This window comes from Synchiropus splendidus, chromosome 2 (assembly GCF_027744825.2).
Source record: "Synchiropus splendidus isolate RoL2022-P1 chromosome 2, RoL_Sspl_1.0, whole genome shotgun sequence".
Lineage (NCBI taxonomy): Eukaryota > Metazoa > Chordata > Actinopteri > Syngnathiformes > Callionymidae > Synchiropus > Synchiropus splendidus.
Window position 1 is genome coordinate 2,207,775 of NC_071335.1, and position 15,152 is coordinate 2,222,926.

General features: G+C 43.4%; 2 non-coding genes across 2 annotated transcripts; both read left to right on the top strand.

The window, feature by feature from the left end:
* Positions 1-5,176: 5,176 nt before the first annotated feature.
* trnak-uuu (transfer RNA lysine (anticodon UUU)) lies at positions 5,177-5,249 on the top strand. The gene has a single exon. It is a non-coding gene; the product is annotated as a tRNA-Lys (tRNA).
* Positions 5,250-10,492: 5,243 nt separating this feature from the next.
* Positions 10,493-10,605, top strand: LOC128755083 (U5 spliceosomal RNA). Its single transcript, XR_008414024.1, has one exon. It is a non-coding gene; the product is annotated as a U5 spliceosomal RNA (small nuclear RNA).
* Positions 10,606-15,152: the final 4,547 nt, after the last annotated feature.

Sequence of the window (15,152 nt, forward strand, 5' to 3'; positions counted from 1 at the left end):
AGGACTCTGGGGAACCATCTACCAGAAGATCATAAAATCTAGAGATGAGTTTTTTCCCCCAGCAATCATTGGTCATAGCTTCTTCTATTAATGTGCTTGAGGGAAGGGCTAAAGATTGTTTCTGGTTAACTTGAATAAAGTTCCGAATTTGTAGAAATTTAAAGAAGTGATTTTGGGGAATATTAAATTTAGTTTTAAGCTCTCCAAATGACATCAATTTGTTATCACTATTTCTATAGAGATCTTTTATTTTTTGTAATCCTTGGTTAGCCCAGAACTGAAAACCAATGTCTGACTTACCTGGGATAAATTCTTCATTTCCCCAAATAGGGCTAAAGCCAGATAGTGAGCTAGTTTCCCCCAAGTATTTCCTAACTTCATGCCATACTTTCACCATGTTTTTGGTTATTGGATTTGATGTTCTTCTTAAAAGTTTTGAAGGACTTGAAGAATACAGGTATAAAGGAAAACCCAAATTTAAAGATATGGATTCCATTTCTACCCAAACAGGAGGATTTTCTTTTGAAAAATAGAACATGATGGTTCTTAACTGTGAAGCCCAGTAATACCAAAGAGGGTTTGGACACTGAAGCCCACCTCTGTCATATGGCAAATACAAAAGTGACAAACGGGACCTGGGTCGTCTGTTATTCCAAAGAAACTTTAGAAATATTTTTCTTAACATAGAGAATAGATTTGAAGGAGGTGGAAGAGGTATGTTCTGGAACAAGTATAACAGTTTAGGAAGTACATTCATTTTTAGGATATTTATCCTTCCGGACAAAGATATTGGCAGAGAGGTCCACCTGTTGGTTGAATTTGTGATTTCGTCCACTACTAATTTGTAGTTTGATTGGACAACATCAAACACATTTGACTGAATTTTTATTCCCATGTATGTAAACTGATCGACCAATTGAAATTCACCTTTTTGTTGTGTGTAGTTAGACCTTTCTTTAGAGTTCAGCAACATCAGCGATGACTGAGAAGCTACCAAATGTATTTATGATTTTATTCAAGGTTGATAGAGATATTTCCAAATTGGTGAGAAAAACTATTATATTGTCCGCAAATAAAGCAATACGGTGGTCTGTTTTACCCATAATAATTCCATTCAACTGTGGGTGGGCCCTGACGGCCAAAGCCAAAGGTTCTATGGCAAGCGTGAATAGCAATGGTGAAAGAGGGCAACCTTGTCGGCATCCTCTCTCAATCCCTATTGGTTTTGATATTGTATTGTTTGTAAGAATTTCTGCCTTTGGATCTGTGTACAACAATTTTACCCACTTTATGAAAACCTGTCCAAAACCAAAGCGTTTAAGTATGTCAAACAAATAAGACCATTCGACCCTGTCGAATGCTTTTTCTGCATCAAGTGATAAGAATGCAGTGTCTGGTCTCTCTCTCTGACTATAGAGTATATTCAGCACTCTCCTAACATTGTGAAATCCCTGTCGACCCTTAATAAACCCGTTTTGATCATTATTAATAATACCCGGTAAAACCACTACTAATCGCTTCGCAAGAGCTTTACACAATATTTTAACATCTGCATTCAGAAGGCTGATTGGTCTAAAATTTTCACATTTATTATTAGGCTTTCCAGGCTTTGGAAGTAATATAATCATGGCTTCTTTGAGTGATGTTGGGAGCATGCCATTTTGAAATGACTCCAATATCATGTCAAACAGAGGGGGCAACAGTTGAGTTTTAAACTTCTTGTAAATATCCAATGGCAGACCGTCAGGACCTGCTGCTTTACCAGATTTCATATTGTCTATTGCATTGGCCAATTCTTCAATTGTCAGTTCAGTCTCCAGCCCTTCTCTAACCTTGTCAGGGATATAAGGTATGTCAATGCCATCTAAAAATATTTTTTGATTATGCTGATTTAAATTTGATTCAGATTTATACAAATTCTTAAAAAAGTTTGAAAAGCTTACATTACTTTCACTTGGATCAATGATATTATTTCCATCTTTATCAATTATGGATGTTACTGCTCTCTCTGTCTGTAATTGTCTAATTCTCCAAGCTAAAAGTTTACCAGGTTTTTCTCCTTGGTCATAGAAAGTTTGTTTTAGTCTCAATAAGTTGGCGAGAGCTTTGGAGGAAGATATTTCCATGTATTGTGCTCTCAAAACCTGAAGTTCCCGCTCAATTTCACAGTTTGGGTTTTCAAAGAGTTTCTTTTCGTATGCTTTTATCCTGGATTCTAATGACAATAATTTTTGCTGTCATTTCCTTGATTTAGATGAAGTAAAGCTTATAATCTGGCCTCTGATAAAAGCTTTAAAAGCCTCCCATCTGACCGCAGCCGAGGTTTCTTTTCTGTTTGTCTCAAAGAAGAAATCTATTTGCTCACCAATGTATTCTATAAATTCTGTGTCCAATAACCATTTCTGCTGGAATCTCCATCTCGTCCTTTCCATATGTGTTTGTAAGTCCGAATACGATAGTGATACTGCAGCATGATCAGAAATTACAATACCACTGTAATCGCATTCTGTAACCTTGCTGGCCAATTGTGCAGATACCAAAAAATAGTCAATACGTGAATATGATTTATATGAACTTGAGTAACATGAATATATTTTACCATCTGGATTCAACTCTCTCCAAATGTCCCTGAGGCCTAAATCTTCCATAAAGTTTTGTATTACTGCTCTACTTCTTGAATGTGATTTATCCTTACCAGATAATCGGTCAAACACTGGGTTCAGTACGCAGTTAAAATCACCTGCGATAATGAAATTTCCTGGTAATGTAGAAAGTGTGTAAAATAAGTCCTTAAAGAAATTTGGATCATCATTGTTGGGAGCACATATATTAACCAAGTTTAAACATTCTGTTAGAAGTGAACCCTGAATAACTAAATATCTCCCAGATTTGTTTTTTATAGTATTTGTAACATGGTAAGGCACAGATTTATGAATTAAAATCATAACACCCCGAGCACAAGTAGAGAAAGATGATGAATATACAGAGCCTCTCCACCTCCTTCCTATCCTAATCTCACTCTCATCTTGCATATGTGTTTCCTGCAGAAAAACAATCTTCGATTTCAAGATTTTTAATCTATTCATAACTTGTTTGATTTTTTTAAGTTTTTTCAACCCTCTGCAGTTCCACGATGAAAATTTAACCTCCACCCCCTGCACCATTAATGTTAATGTTCTTCAATATAAACAGACGGACATGTGTTGTGTCATGAAAGGAAAATGGACGCTTTAAACTGCAACAGAAATGAAAACTGAACACAAAAAACCCCAACAAACCCCCCAAAATAGTATCCCCACCCCTTATTCAAAAAAACTCCCCTCACCGCAAACATCATGAGCATGACAATATATGTGTCAACTTAACCTACGGATCGCCACTCTATTAGTTATATCCCATTTTTATCAGGACCACTGTAAGTTTAAACATAAAAAGGCACTCAAGTGTGATGAACTACTGTCTTTCTTTTGAACTTCTCTTGGTTTATTCTCTCTGGAACTCCACAAGTTTGTCTCTGGCTCTTTTGGCTGCACTGCTGCCACTCTTACGTGCACCCTGTGTCTGCTGCCAGCCAATCAGCTCGCGGAGTCTCGCGCCCGGGCTGTCGTCATCTCCTCTGTCTGCTGGCTCGTCCACGCAGAAGCCTCTCCTCTTCATCTCTCGCCGGACGTCCTCCGGGCTGGTGTATGTGCGAACTCCAGAGTCCCAGTGAATCCGCAAGTTGGTGTATGGAGATTGAAAGCGAACCCCATTCTCCTTCAAAATTCTCTTGAACTCGTTGTACTCTCGACGTCTCTTCACAATCGCTGTGGCATAATCATGGTCAAAATACAGGGGTTTGTTCCCTCGCTGTATCTTTCCCCGTTTCCAAGCTTCATGCAAAACCATCTCCTTAGTTGTGAACTCCAGAAAGCACACGATGATAGCTCTGGGTTGCTTCTCCGGTGGAGGTTTGGGACCCGGCGCCCGGTGAGCCCGTTGGATTTTCAGCTCCGTTTCCTCCGGCAGTGACAGTGTAGTTTTCAGGAGCGTCTCCACAAATTGTGCCATCGAACTCCCCTCCTCTCCTTCTCCGAGGCTGAAAATGCGTATGTTATTCCTTCTAGAGCGGGACTCCAAGTCAACCAGCTTCTTTTCCATGTTGTTCTGATACTCCCGACAGGTAGCGATAACTTCAGTCGCCTCGATGCACCACTGTTCCAGCCGCTCGATTCGAGTCTCCGCCTCATTAACCCGACCAGCGAGATTCTGAAGTTCCGCCGTCAAACTGTCCAACTTACAGTTTATTTCTTGTCCCAAGAGAGAAAGCTCATGCCGTAAACCTTCATTGTCAGACTTGAGGTCGTCTTTTAGTTCTTTTATTGCCCCGACGATATCCTCCGGCGGCAACCGCCCGCTAGCTTCTCCAGAACATTTAGCTTGATTAGCCGAAACGTTAGCTTTTCCAGCCGGAGCGCTTTTATCTTGAGATTTGGGCATCTTTATTTTTCGTCTTTGGTCCGATTAGATTCCTTACCCCCTTACTCACGCTTTGATGCTGAAATACTAGTCTGTTACGAGTTGGTTGGAGGGAAAGAAGTTAAATTGAGTCAGCGATCCGAACATGTGTTAATGGCGTCTAACTACGCCATTAACACGGCCGGAAGTCCTTCTTCTCACTTTTTACTTCCATGTCAAGAACGACAGATAAAAACAGGTCGAGCTACCCAGGAGTCGAACCTGGAATCTCCTGATCCGTAGTGAGGGACGTTATCCATTGCACCACTAGCCCAGTGTTCTTGCTCAATTCCATGTGAACTGACTCAGATGCCTCACAACATTCCAATGCAGTTCAACCCCAGTGCCAGAATGAAAAGATACTTTCTGTGCTTGAATCCTAAAAGCCTTGGGTGAACCACCCAATCATGAATCATGAATGTGTACACTCCTCCAGACTCTGCCTAGTTCAATGTCATAATGCCATCAGAAGTTCCCCTATTGAGCAGGAATCATGCTAACGGTTGCTAACATGGAGGTAATGTCGTCTCCTAAAACCAACAAGTCACGTCTTCCAATCTCCTTGAGGGACCTAACGATGAAAATGACCTGGTTCAAGGAAGTTGAGGTGTCGCCGTGAGTTACAAAACACAGCTGATATCAGGTTTGTCATGTGCTTACACATCACATTTCCCTAGGAGCCTGGATAGCTCAGTCGGTAGAGCATCAGACTTTTAATCTGAGGGTCCAGGGTTCAAGTCCTTGTTCAGGCGATGCTTTGTCGCTGGCTAAGTTGGCCAGTTTAACTGGTTGCAAAAGGACTTGGTTCAGGCTCTGATACTGTGACTCACTGATTGCGTCTTGGAGAATCAGATGGGTAGAATAAAACGCAGAAAGTTCCAATAACACTACCTCATTTTATCATTATTTTTTTATTACATGTATTTATATAAGACAGACGTGGTACACACAAGCCTCTTTGGCACAGTAGGCAGCGCGTCAGTCTCATGATCTGAAGGTTATGAATTTGAGCCTCACTGACTTTTTGAAAAGTGATATGGGTTTCCATTCCATTCATTTACGTTCAACTGTTTTGGAGGACAAGCTTTGCAGCATGACTCCAAATCTTCAGTCATTGACCTCTTCAAATATTAACCATGTCATATTCGCATTTCTGTTTTTACACTCTTGTCTTGTATTGTTGAATATACTGTATTATTGCGATGATTCTAATGTATATGGGGAAGTGTTTTTTTTTTGATTATAAAAACATCGTACAGCAGGCTTTTCTGAGCTCCCACCCATCAGTCCACCTGTAGCACGAGTGACGTGTCAGCTGGTCAATACTGTTGTTTTACAAAATGTTCAACAAAACAACAAACTCCTTTTTATACCTGGCTAACATTCACCAGTTCATTCAATTTTCTACTCTGGTTAAATAAAAGAGTGAAATCAGCCGGTATGACTCACAATATTTAGGATCTTTATCTTTCTTATTTGAGATTCTCCCACTCTGAAATGACTCCTCAAACATCCTCAATAGAACGGGTGAGAGCTTTTCCTTAAACTTTGTCACAGAACGCTGCTGTGAAGCCACTGGGGCCAGAGACCTCACCGCTCTGCATTGATAATTGCTGCTTGGATTCCCATCACTTCAATTCACCCACATATGTCTAACACAGTGAGTTGATGTCTTTGTTGAAGAACCTGCTGTAAGAATAAACACATTAGAGCCAACTTGACTGACTGAGACAGGTTGTGTCAGCTGATGTGATTTCTATTAACATTGACCAGTTACTGCCAGTGTTCATTTAAAAGAAAAAAAAAACATGTTGAGCCTCAACCAGGTTCTTACATTGCTGCAAAGATTTTCAAGCTTTTAAGGCTGTGATGTGCAATATCCTGTTCTTAAAACAGTGGGTCAGTCGAGCATGAGGCATGTGATCTCAGGGGCTGGTGTCAGGCAAATACAGAAGAGGAGAGGCATTTCCTCTATGAGGAGCTTCACTGAGGGATGAGCATTGAGCTGTTGATTTCCAGACATGAAAGGGGGGAAGTTTCACATATATAGGGGTTGGACAAAATAATAACAACTTAAAGCTTTATGTAATAGTGGCCAGTATGGGGAACGAACCCATGGCCTTGGCGCTTTTAGCAACACGCTCTAACCATTTGAGCTAACCAGCCAGTTGCAGGAGTTATTGTATTGCTGTTCTGGAGATAAGGAGAGGAGCGAGGGAACAAGTTGAACAAAGGACCTTCGATGTTGAAGTCCTGCATAAATGAAGAAGAGACAGATCACCACTGAAGTTGACAGATGACGAAGGAGAAGCACTATTTCTTTCTTTTCATACATTTCAGGTGATATTATCATGTGGTCTTTCAAGGCAAGCAAGCTCGAGTTGGACTCAGCACAACAGTGACTGTTTCTCCAGCAAGGATTCAATGCCTTTCTTTCTCAATTCCATCTTGCTGGTTGAAATGAATCCCAAATTACAGGCACAATTGGTGAAACCCCAGCTTCCTTGTGTTGAAGGAGCACTGCAGACGTGCTGTGCATCAGGCTAAATCCACTCCGAGCCACACATTTCCCGTCTAAACATTTTCTGAGCCGGTTTCAGAAAAGAATGGGCCACCTGGAGAATCAGATGTCAGATGTGGCGGTGTAAACTTGGGGCGTATTTTAAACTGACATTGACTGTGGTTACATGCAGAGAGTAGCGCGAATAAGGCAATAGCTTGATTCAGCCAACAAGTCGGACTGCGGCAAGTCCCTAAGGTTCCTATGACAGTCGAGGAAGAGCGATTGAAGCTGACAGGTAGCGAGAAGCTGTTTCAGGCTGTTTTATTGAACTCTGTTGACAGCGATCGTGCTGACTAGTTTAACTAGTTTAACTTCAGAGGTCCAGAATCAGTACGTCAGAGCGATGGTTCAACAGTGTCATCATCATCACCCCACTTCCTTCCTGTTCACTAAAAAGAATGGTAGTTTGAGCCCACGCAGGGACGTGCTGAGGTTACAACCGCACGGAGCCTCACGATTCCCATCCAGACAAACTGTGCCAGTTCCTGTTAAAACGGATCCCTTTTGCCATCTATGGGGATTCACTGTAAAGGTTTGGAAACAATGTAGTTCATTTGCCAGGACTGTGGAGGTGCCATAATGCTCTCGCCACAAATAGGAAGACAACACGGCACATTGACAAATGAAAGAATTTGGAGTGTTTTTAGCAGCACTTCCAGCAAAGTTTCAGTTAAGCACCATTCTTAGACGTTGACTCACATTAAATGTTGAAAGATAACGTGATGCATCAGAGTCTTGTGCATGATTTTTGATGCTATTATTGATTTGAAAAGTTACCACCAAATTATCTGCGATATTGGGCAATGCACTGGCAGAGGGGGCACAGAAACCTGAGCTCTAAAAGCATTGTCTGACAGAGGGCTCATGCGGGACTCCAACCCGGGACCTCTCGCATCCGAAGCAAGAATCATAGACCAATGAGCCCTTCATACACACTTTTTAGCAGGAGAGGAACCATGACCACAAAGGCGATGAACAAGTTGGCCATACCAGGTCACACAAGGACACATTTTGAGCCTTGGAAAACTGAGATGTTGGGATTAGAACTCAGTAGAGACAGTAACCAGATTCACTACTTTTATTGAACCTGACCAAATCCATCAGTGCTACGGAGAACTGACTCGTGATATTGAAGAGTATCCTGCTTTGGTACTTGAATGCAGCCTTCTGACTGTAAGGGAGTGGAAGAGCAGGAGATTTTCCAGATCAAACCAGAACATTGCATGTATTAGAGCGAGATGACGTTTGGTAGCTGCATAACTATTTACAAACGTCTGCTGGAGTGATTCTCTCAGGCAGCACATTGTGTTTCACCTGACTCATGATTGGTTAAACTACGTGTGCTTGTTTGAACAGGGAACCCACTGTGAGGTTGAATGACAATGTTCAACAGGGAAAACTACACTGGGCAAGTGACTCGCTAATGTACAATGACAACAAAGACTCGATCTCCTCTCATTCTAATTCTCTGTCTCTCTGACACCTTTGCTCTGTTTCTGACTCAACTCTTCCACAAGCAAATTACCAGGAAGAAGACGAGATGTCCCACATCTGAGCTGTGGACAACCGCGTGCCTCTTCACCATCCTGAAGTAAAGAAAATGAACTCTGCGTCGGGCAATCGAATCCCGGTCGTCCACGTGAAGGCCAAAGATGCTGTCCACTATACTAACAAGGATTCTGCTGGCTTCTTTTCACAGGAAGCTGAACCATTCAAATCTCTGTCGAAAGAGTCTGCAGGTACATTTTTCACATTTTTATATTACATCCATTTTCTAGACCCAACCATGTCCATCTTTTGGTGGAGCTGAAATAATTCAATGGAGGAAAAAAAAAAGAATCAACAGAGCTGTTAACCGACCTGTTCCTGATGGCATTTAGCATCACAATGCAATGGGTAAATATGAACATAAACTTAATATTGGTTCTGGACTCAAAAGTTGCAAAATTCACTGAAAATAATTATTATAAAAAAGCGGAATAAAAAAAAAAACTGACAGGATTGTGACGACGGTTTGGAACCTCTTCTTTTGCTTTGCTTTAAGTTTGTGATAATGTTTCTCTTATATTCTTGTATTCCTCTGTTTTGTTCTCACAGCAGTTTCTCAATTTCTGACGTTTATGTGCAGAAAACAATGAGGCCATTTGGTCAAAGCTTGAGTTGGAAACGTCACATAAGTGTCTGTTTCTCCAGCAACGATTCATGACATTTCCGCATGGCATCACATTCTAGTGTATTGGATTCAACACATGCTTCGGTAGCTCAGTCAGTAAGTTGCTGCGGCCACAACGCAGGTTACGAACCACGAGACCAGGGGTGGGCAATCTGGTCCTCAAAGAGCCGGGAAGGTGCAGGTTTTTTTTCCCAACCAAACAAGCTCACACAATTTGACCAATCAGGTGCAGCTGAAAAAAACATCCCCTGACTGACAATCAAGTGAGTTTACCCCTGAGACACCTGGTTGGTGAAAAGGTGTCCTCTTGGTTGGAACAAAAACCTGCAGCCACTGTGGCCTTTTGAGGACCGGTTTGAGACCCCTTGTCTTGGGTGTCTCTCTCTCTTACTCCCTGTCAAGGTAGTGTTAGCATTTGTCCATGAGTCTTTATCTTTATTTGCATCAATGTATCTTGAAAAGATGACTCCGGCTAGCAAGCCAACTTCTGAGGACTCAGGAGAGGAACGTGTTACAATGCCTGAGTGATTTGGGTGGAACAAGAGGCAGGTGGCTTGTTGAGTCCTCCTCATCCATCAGGGATGCAGAACCTTTGGGCAAGGTGATAGGAATATTGTATTCTACTGTCCATTCTGTGGGGACAAGGTAGTGGACAAGCTCAATTTGAACAAGCTGAAAAGTTGCACCCAACGTGGGACTCGAAGCCACGACCCTGAGATTAAGAGTCTCATGCTCTACATCCTCAGAGCCGGTGAGCCAGGGGCACCGCTGGTAGTTAGCGGACTGAAAGTGGCGGACAAATCCTTTTCCTGGTTATGACAGGTTTGCTAGCTTCGGAGTTGCCTGACCTTCCTTAACGATGTCCAACTTTTCTTGAAAAGTCCGTCTTGAAAATGGATTTGACGGTAAATCTGCAACAAAATCTATTTCTTCTCCTCCTTCAGCCATTGTGGGTTGGGTTACATTAACACACACACTATATTTGCTAGTGCAGCTCGCGACAGGTGCAGTTTGCTAGCTCTGGCTCGTACACTGTCGCACTATCCAATCACAGGCTGTGAAAACCCTTGACGCTTCCGTGCGCCTGCTCGACGGCCTTGGTGTCGCCAACTCCAAATGTGACTGGTTAAAGCAACAGTACTTATTTTATGCGACACAGCCAGCAGAACTGATGATGGGGCCTCCATGCAAAACCACACCATGAGTTAAAGGTTGATATGGACGAATACAGCTCCTTCTCTGGTTCAGTGTCAGTAGTTTGCTCATGTTTCTCTTTAGATCGTATAAATCTTTTGCCTTTTACTAAAGATTTCCGTGGAGAGAAACAATATGAGTTTTTCCAAATGTTTTAATGCCCTGCTCTTGTAGGACTTCTTATTCCGTTCAATGTAACCTGTCAAGTCAATAACTTTGGATCACAAGTGAAGAGTTGTTATTCCCAAGATGTGTATCTATGTACCAGCAGAGTGTGTTGTCTAACTTAAATTGAGCCATCACTCCATTTCCATGGTTTTCAGAACATGTTTTCCTGCTCTCAAAGTGTCTCTCTTTTTGTAGAGATTCATTCTCATGTCTCTGTGACGTAATTGGTTAGCACGTTTGGCTGTTTCATCCCATTGAGACCTACGTGTTGGTCGTCCGCGTCCAGCCTTAATGCGACATTTGTGGTGTTGACAGTTGAGGCACAAAATTCTGCCATCCATGGTTAGATGGCAAAAACAATTGGCAAAGCCTGAGAATTGAACCCAGGTCAACTGCTTGGAAGGAAGCTACAGTTAACACAAGAACACCATTGCAGAGATTCCTGTCAAGGAACCTTCACTTTCACAAAGAGAAATCGAAAATAGCGGATGAACAAACATGCGGTGAGATGAGGTTTTTGGCCGACTTTGTTCGGCCCCTCAGCTTCTCTATTTTTTTAAGTCCAGTCGGTTTATGTATATGACACTTGTTTCTTTTTTTTTTTGTTTTGTTTTGTTTTGGCCCAGATTCTTTTGTGGGTGTCTTTGAAATAGTATTATGACGTTTGCACATGTTGCCTGTTATTCCACAGTACATTGCAAGATTTTAAAATAATGAAAAGCTTTTGTTATGTTTTGATCACGTCACACTATATTCTTTGCCTTCGTGTTACCTGATCGGTTTATGTATATGATGCTTAGATTTTTCCGTTTCGACCCAGACTCTTTCGTGGGTCTTGATGAAATAGTAGTATAGAGGGTTTTCACGGCACGTCATCAAACCGCTATGTTGGGGATACCGACTGCTAAAATTTAAAAAAAATTCAATAAATAGAAAAATGTATGTAGCAACCAGACAAAGTGCAACAAAGCACGTAGAGCCAGAGGGTGTTAACTCTCACCCAACAACTTATATAGAAGTTGTAGGCAGGTCCAGAAAGCCACAGCACAGGAATGAACAGTACATTTCTTTTGAAGCTTTGAAGGAAGGCCACACACAAGGAATGCACACACATTGTAAGAAAATATTAGTAATGTACCGCCGTGACCACGAACGTACGGTCAACTAATTTTTAAACAAGCATTGTCATCGACTACTATGCTACTGCATGACACTCGTGATGGCCAAGTCACGGCGTTGGCCATCAACATGTCGCACTTGGCCTGCTCGATGGACAGGATGCTGTACAGCAAAGAGGACCTGCCCAGGGAGAAGCTACAGGAGGCCCAGGTAACGATGGCAGCCTTCCGACAAGGTGAGGGTATCACCGAACATTTGGAGAAGCTGGAGAGCTCACGGAAGACGGCGGCCCCGCTTTCCGGCATGCTGAAAGTGGGCACGGAGAAGAGGCAGGCGCCTCCTCCGTGCAAGCGGCCTAGTTCCCAGTCCGATTGCAGGGAGGACCGAAGGGGTCCACGCCAGGAGGAGAGCAGTGAGGACCGGAGGCGGGAACCATCACGGACCCACGAACAGGAGGTGAGCTAGCCGAGACCAGGGCCTTCCAGCAGCGGTGCTCCACGGAGTGAGGAGACGAAAGACTCCTTCATCTGACATCAGATTCAATGAAAAATCCCAAAAGTATTCTCTGCCTGGTGATTCATGGACTGTTGTTCGCACTGTTTCACTGTGTGGTGATGCGGCACGTGGTTCTGCAGTCCTGGCTTGACCCCTGAGGCCTAATACAACGTTTACTGCTTGTCGACGCATTTTCCGAGTAGGAGTTACGACGTCGCCATCTTCACGGACCACCGGTTCTGATGTGGGGAAGATGACGACCGACTATTTCGTGCGACCCGCAGCGGACGAGTGTGGCTCACGTGGGAAGTTCGGGCATTTTGTCTCTTCACCCTGCACAGTGCAGGAGAGAGAATGTCTCGACCAGGAAGTCTCGTCTTTATTAAAAAAAAAGGGGCTGTGTCGAGAGTGGATCAGGAAGACATGGAGATGGGTTTTTTGATGATGAGGTGGCTCGATCAAATAGCGACAGCCACAGACAACCCCCGTGTGAAAGCCTGCAATGTCATGTCGCGGCTCATGTCTGCAGCGCACCCAGTTCAGCCGCTTGAAGCTGGACCCAGTGAAGGACAAGAATCGCGGTCTGGTGCTGTCCGTACAGGCACGTCGGGATCTGATGTTCTGGGACTCGCGCACGTCTGATAAGGGGCATGCCAATTGGTTGTGTCCCACGATATCTTCACATGTTCACAGACGCGTCCCTGTCGGGCTGGGGCGGGGCACTGGACGGAGACAGCGTGGGCGGAGTCTGGTAAGGTCCGCCACATAAATGTTTTAGAGTTGATGGCGGTGGACCTAGTTCTTCGCCACTTTGCTCCTTGCGTGGAAAAGCACCATGTCATGATCAGGTCGGACAACTCGACTGCTGTAGCGTACCTAAACAGACAAGGGGGTGTCAGGTCACCCGCTCTCCACAAGGTGGCAGCATCCATCTTAGTATGGGCGGACAGTCATCTGCTGTCACTGAGAGGACGTCACGTCCCGGGGTCGCTCAATGTGGGAGCAGACAGTATGTCCAGAGGGGGTGCCCTGATGGAGGAGTGGGAGCTGTCGCCTCGAATTATAACATCTGTTTGGAACCGGTTCGGATTACTGGTTGCAGATCTGTTCGCTACAAAAGCGAATGCAAAATGTCCCCTCTGGTTCTCTTTGAGGGCGTCGGACTGCACAGACCTAAACCTAACCATAACCCTTAATCTAGACTGTTGAAGTAAAAATTGTAAAAAGTTAAAAAAGAAACTTTCATCACCTGTACGTGATATAACCATGGATGGATGCGCTTACCAATAAACGTCAGTTGGTAAAACATGGACAATTTCCGGTTCCAGTCCCAGAATTTACAGCTGACCGCATCAGGCAGTGACAGTCTGTCTGTCCCTGGGGTCCTTGAAGCATCACGCAGTAGCATAGTAGCCGATGACAATGCCTGTTGAAAAATTAGTCGACCGTACGTTCGTGCACGCGCATGCATGCACGGCGAATAAGTTTCATTTATTTCCAGGAAAATGTGGCACATTCACTAAACTGATTCAGACAAATTTAAACCAATAAAATGCATGTTCATATTATGAGTCTGTACTCGTTTTTCTCTGTGAATTTGTCGGGAAACAGAACAGAGAGCACAGGGGAACAAGAACCGGAGAATGAATAAGAATTAAGCTTTTTTCCTGTCTAGCTTTATTACATCATGACTCAGCGTGTTTCAATAAGGAGCATACATACATATCTATTATTCTGAGGAGAAGGCACTTGATCAGATTGTTAAAAGTGGAGAGATTTTGCCGTCTGCAATATTCTGACTGGCAGACAGTGAATGACAACGTTGACAAACAGTTACGAAGCCAGCTCGCTTCCGAGGTCGCTCTACCCTTCTGCCTTAAAGTGTAGCGGTCGGGTTGGAGTTGGGTCAGTGACACCACTCTCAGAATACGCCTCTGGGCGGCTCGCCCAGAGAATTTACACAGTCGTAGGGATTGTTTAACAGAGAGCTGGAGAGTCTGACACCGGGATTTGTGACCGTTCATACTGAAGCCTGTCTTCTCAGGATACATGAAAATAATGTATTTATGTCTAAATGTTACGCATTGTTGCTTTGCCAATTGCAATATGTTAAAATCAACTAAATACATCCACAGTGAAGGTGTATATTTGCATTAAATATCCACATGAAGTAATGACAAAACAGGACCCTTGGACTCATGGTTTGAACTGTTTGACTGGCTGATAACCAACTTGTCCAACCAGCTGGCTGTATTCTGAAACAGCAAAAAGTGTGCATTTAAATGTTTTACAAAACGTCAAGGCACATTCATGAACAGCATTATCATTCAAAAAACATATCGTAATGGCTTCTTCTTGCTTATCCAAATTATACAATGGGTTCTGCAAAAGTCAGCAAGGTGTGGTGTTTGTAGTGAGAATTGCATCATTACCATATTAGGTCACGTGATGCGCAATCCCACTTTGCTCATTACCATATTTATCATGTGATGCAGCGCCCAATTTGACGCCTACTTGGCAACCAACTTTGCTCAATACCATATTTGGTCGCGTGACACGCCGCCATCTTTGCTCATAGTCATATTTGGTGCCGTGACATGCCACCCATTTTGCTACCCACTTTGCTCATTACCATATTTGGTCATGTGATACGCCGCCCACTTTGCTCATTACTATATTTGGTAGCATGACGCGCCGCCCACTTAGCTCATTACCGTATTTGGTCGCGTGACGCGCTGCCCACTTTGTTCATTACTATATTTGGTTGTGTGACGCTCCGCCCACTTTGGTCATTACCATATTTGGTCGTGTGACGGGCTGCCCACTGTGCCGCCCACTTTACTGCTCACTTTGCCGCCCACTTTACGCATTACTACATTTGATCGTGTAACGTGCAGCTCACTTTGCTCATAACCATATCTGGTTGTGTGACGCCGTGCCCAC